Source organism: Meles meles, unplaced genomic scaffold (genome assembly GCF_922984935.1).
Source record: "Meles meles unplaced genomic scaffold, mMelMel3.1 paternal haplotype, whole genome shotgun sequence".
Taxonomy (NCBI): Eukaryota; Metazoa; Chordata; class Mammalia; order Carnivora; family Mustelidae; genus Meles; species Meles meles.
The window spans coordinates 703,051-708,704 of NW_025721119.1; positions in this window are offsets into that span (position 1 = coordinate 703,051).

The following is a 5,654-nucleotide window of genomic DNA, read 5'->3' on the forward strand; positions in this document are numbered from 1 at the left end:
CGGAGAAGCCGGCTGGAGAGACAGAGCCGAGGACTAAATTCTCAGCTCGGGGTTACCTTGAACTGGTCGCGGGCTGGGTGAGCTCGGAGCGCGGCTAGAGGCTGGGGATACGGGAGTGATTGGGTGCTGTCCTATGGGGGCGCACTGAGGAGTGGGGCCCCAGGCTCTCGGCTCCTCCGGGCCGGAGACTGGGAGGCCGTCATTTTCATTCCCGTCCTCCTGAACTCTATGGAAAGCGTTCAGGGAACAGAAGCTCCCAAAAGCGAACCCGAGCCGATTACTTAGTCCGGCCGCCGGTAAGGGCGGTGCAATCCCGCCTCGGGCAAAGACACTTGAGAGTCACTACAACAGGCCTCTCCCCCAGAAGATCAACAAAATATCCAGCCAGGACGAAGTTCATCTATCAAGGAGAAAGCAGATTCAATTCCTAAGACAGCAGAGCAATTCCAGAGGAGGAGGAAGCAAAGCACGGAACTCATGGCTTTCTCCCCATGATTCTTTAGTCTTGTGGCTACTTCAATTTTTTTTTCTTTTTTCAATTTTTTTTTTCTTTTTTCTTTTTTCTTCTTCTGCTAAATTTTTTTTAAACTTTTACCATTTTCTTTTTTAACATTTTTCGACTAGTTCATCTAAATATATATATTTTTTCTTTCTTTTTTATATTTTTTATTTGTTTTATTTTTTAAATTTTTTTCTTTTTTTTTTTTTCTTTTTTTTTCAGAAGCTGTTTTTATCCCCTTTCTCCCCCCCACAATTTGGGGTCTCTTCTGATTTGGTTACAGTGCATTTTTCCGGGGTCTTTGCCACCCTTTTAGTAGTTTATTTTTTCTTGGATTTCCTGGTTTATCTAAATATTCTTTTGTTGTGACTAAGTTTCAATTTCAAAGTATTGTGGTCTGGGATGAATACCCAACTTTTGTAGCAACATGGATGGGACTGGAAGAGATTATGCTGAGTAAAACAAGTCAAGCAGAGAGAAAGTCAATTATCATATGGTTTCACTTATTTGTGGAGCATAACAAATAACATGGAGGACATGTGGAGATGGAGAGGAGAAGGGAGGGAGGGAAATTGGAAAGGGAGGTGAACCATGGGAGACTATGGACTCTGAAAAGCAACCTGAGGGTTTTGAAGGGGTGGAGGGTGGGAGGTTGGGGGAACCAGGTGGTGGGCATTAGGGACTGGGTGGAGCACTGGGTGTGGTGCAAAAACAATGAATACTGTTACCCTGAAAAGAAATTTAAAAAAAAAATTATTGTGGTCTGATAATATGCAGGAAATAATCTCAATCTATTGGTGTCAGTTGAGCCCTGATTTTTGACCTGCTATGTGGTCTATTCTGCAGAAATTTCCTTGTGTGCTCAAGAAGAATCAGTATTCTCTTGTTTTAGGGTAGAATGTTCTGTATATGTGAGGTCCATTGAGTCCAGTTTTTCATTCAAAGCTATTGTTTCTTTGTTGATTTTCTGCTTGGATGATCTCTCTATTGATGAGAGTGTCATGTTATGATCACCTACTCTCAATGTATTCATATTGATATGAATCTTTAGTTTGATTTACAGTTGGCTTATGTATTTGGCTGCTCCCATATCAGAGGCATAAATATTTATAATTGTTAGATCTTTTTGGTGGATAGACCATTTAAGAATGATGCAGTATTATGTGTCTCTGATCTCAGCCTTTAGCTTAAAAATCTAATTTATCTGATATGAGAATCACCATCTCAGCCTTCTTTTGAGGGCCATTGGCATGAAAGATGCTTCTCCATCCCTTAACTTTCATCTGGATGTATCTTTAGGTTCCAAATGCACCTTTTGTAGACAGCATTGGAATGGGTGCTGTCATTTTATCCAGTCTGCAACCCTGTGCCGTTTTATGGGAATATTTAGGCCATTCATATTGAGAGTTATTATTGAAAGAGAAGTTTTTATTGACATCATGTTGCCTGTGAAGTCCATGTTTTTAGGGACTGTTTCTATAAATTTCTTTGCTATGTCACTCTTGGGTTCTTCTTTTATATAATCCTCCTTAATATTTCTTATAGTGCCAGCTTGGAGGTCACATACTGTTTTAAACCTTGCTGATCTTATAAGCTCTTTATCTCTTGATCCATTTTGAATGTCAGCCTTGCTGGATAAAGCATTCTTGTATGAATGTTCTTCTCTTTTAGTGCCCTGAATATGTCTTGCCAACCCTTTCTGTCTTGCAGGTTTCTGTACACAGAATTGATGTTATTCTGATGGTCCTTCCTCTGTAAGTAAGGAATATCTTCCCCTTGGCTGCCCTTAAGCCCTCTTGCCAGACGGAGCGCCTGGGTGGCTCAGTGGGTTAAAGCCTCTGCCTTCAGCTCAGGTCATGATCTCAGGGTCCTGGGATTGAGCCCCATATTAGGCCTCTGCTCAGCAGGGAGCCTGCTTCCTCCTCTCTCTCAACCTGCTCTCTGCCTACTTGTGGCCTCTGTCTGTCAAATAAATAAATAAAATCTTAAAAAAAAAGACCTCTTGCCAGAAATTATGATTTGTGAATTTCACAATCTAGTTTCTGGATGTCTTTCTACACTCCTTGATCTGGGGGGGGGGTGTCCTCTCTGCCATGAATACTTATTACATTCTCCATACTGAGGAAATTTCCATCCAGTATTTGGTCAACTATATCTTCCAGTCTTCTTTATTTCTCCATCCCCTTAGGGATCTCAGTAATTTTGATACTGGAATATTTCATGGCAACAACTATTTCCCTAATTCTCTTTTCATGGCTTCTAAACTGTTTGTTCCATTCCTCCTCCTGATTCTTTTCTTCTATCATTTTGTCCCCAAGATCACTAATTATATCTTCTGCCTTTGTTATCCTAGCTATTATAGTAATTATATTAGATTTCATCTCATTGATAGCATTTTTAACATCTACCAGTTTGGCTGTCACTTCTGCCTTTCAAGATTCTATGTTGTCACTAATGGTTTTCTCCAACCTAGCCATTGCTTGGATATTTGTTACCCTGAATTCCCTCTCTGACATACTGTTTATGTCCATATCCAGTAGTTCTGTGAGAGAGGACACAGTCTGAATTTTTCCTCATTGGGTGTTCTTTCTCCTAGTCATTTTGATGAGAGGTTATTGAGGGGATGTATATCTGCATATACCAAGCACGATAGAGTCAAGGTGCCCCCTGGAAAGTTTCAGAGCAATTGGAAGCCAACACCAAAAGAGAGAGAAAGAGAGAGAGAAAAGGGGGGGGGAGAAAACAGCCAAAATGAGCCCAACAGTAAGATTTATAGGGCACCTGACTCGCTCAGTGTGTTAAAGCCTCTGCCTTCGGCTCAGATCATGACCCCAGGGTCCTGGGATAAAGCCACACATTAGGTTCTCTGCTCAGCAGGGATCTTGCTTCCTCCTCTCTCTCTGCCTGTCTCTCTGCAAACTTGAGATCCCTGTAAAATAAATAAATAAAAGCTTAAAAAAACAGTAAGATGTATAAAGTACATATACAAAAATGAACAAAAAGACTGACAAAACTAAAAGAGAAGGGAGGGGCGCCTGGGTGGCTCAGTGGGTTAAAGCCTCTGCCTTCGGCTCAGGTCATGATCCCGGGGTTCTGGGATCGAGCCCCGCATTGGGCTCTCTGCTTAGCAGAGACCCTACTTCCTCCTCTCTCTCTGCCTGCCTCTCTGCCTGCTTGTGATCTCTCTCTCTCTGTGTCAGATAAATAAATAAAATCTTAAAAAAAACTAAAAGAGAAGGGAAAAAAAGTCAAAAAGAAAAACCCAGCCAAGATGAACTTCAAGAATAAGATTTACATAGTACAAAAGCAGAAACAAATACATAGAAACACTGACACAAAATAAGATGGGAAGGTGGTTATATATCCTCGATGTGGACAAGGAAGGTTATTTCAGTTCCTCCTTGGTGTAACTTGATATCAAATCTCTAGAGATAAAGGGAAAATAAAATTGGTTTATATATAGCAGTAGTATTGAATAGGGGAAAGGATTACCTTGAAGCTTATATCTATATGTATATTAAAAAAAAGAAAGGAAAAGAAAAAGAAACAGGTATATGTATGAAAAAAAAATTAAGTTAATAAGTGATTATGTAATATGTTGTAAAATACATCTAGCTATAATGATAAGAAGGTTAAAAAATGAAAGAACAGGGGGAGTCAAGAAGGCAGGGAAGTAGGAGGAGGCGCCTTTTCAACCTGTACCCTAATGTGAGCTGATTACCTACCAAAGAACTCTGATCACCCATGAAATCAGCCGGAGATCAGAAATATATATATCTGGATCTCTACAGGAGCAAAAGACACCAATGGCAGGTAAAGCAGAGTGGGAACATCGGACTGATAATGGAAGATAAACAAAAGGGGGAGGAAGGCACCAGAGGTAACAGATTGGAATGGAAACAACATTCATGTACTAGAGGCAGAGTAGTTCCCCCCCAAGATTTTAGATTCTCGAAAGTCATCAAGACACCTGAGAGTTAGAATGAAGAATTATGCTTCTAGACAGACCCTCTTAAAAGCAGGTAGGACAAAGAAGCTCCTTACATACAGAGGAAAGCCCATTAGAATAGAGTCAGACCTGTCCACAGAGACTGGGCAAGCCAGGAAGGGCTGGCAAAATATATTCAGAGTACTAAATGAGAAGAACATGCAGCCAAGAATACTTTATCCAGCAAGACTGACATTCAAAATGGATGGAGAGATAAAGAGTTTCCAAGACCAGCAATGCTTAAAAGACTATGCAACCACCAAGCCAACACTGCAGGAAATATTAAGGGGGGTTCTATAAATGAGAAAAAATCCAAAGAATATCATTGAACAGAAATATAGAGACAACTGATGAACAGAAAGACTTCAAAGGTAACACGATGTCAATCAAAACGTATCTATCAATAATCACTCTCAATGTGAATGGCCTAAATGCCCCATAAAATGACACAGAGTTGGAGATTTGATGAAACAACAGGATCCATCCATACGATGTATACAAGAGACCCATTTTGAACCTAAGGATACACACAGACTGAAAGTGAAGGGATGGAGAAGCATCTTTCATGGCAATGGGCCTCAAAAGAAGGCCAGGGTAACGATTCTCATATCAGATAAATTATATTTTAATCTAAAGACTGTAGACAGAGATACAGAAGGACACTACATCATTCTTAAAGGGACTATCCACCCAGATGATCTAACAATTTTAACTATCTACGCCCCAAATATGGGAGCACCCAATTACATAAGAAAACTATTAATCAAGATAAAGAGTCATATTGATATGAATACATTGATAGTAGGAGATCTTAATAGACCTCGCTCAGTAATAGATGGATTGTCAATGCTTTGAACCTGGAGCTCAATCACAAGGAAAAGTTCAGAAGGAACTCAAACACCTGGAAGCTAAAGACACATGGATGGGACTGGAAAAGTTTATGCTGAGTAAAATAAGTCAAGCAGAGAGTGTCAAGTTTCATATGGTTTCACTTATTTGTGGAGCATAACAAAGAACATGGAGGACATGGGGAGATGGAGAGGAGAAAGGAGTTGAGGGAAATTGGAAGGGGAGATGAACCATGAGAGACTATGGACTCTGAAAAACAACCTGACGATTTTGAAGGGGCGGGGGGTGGGAAGTTGGAGAATCAGGTGGTGGGTAATT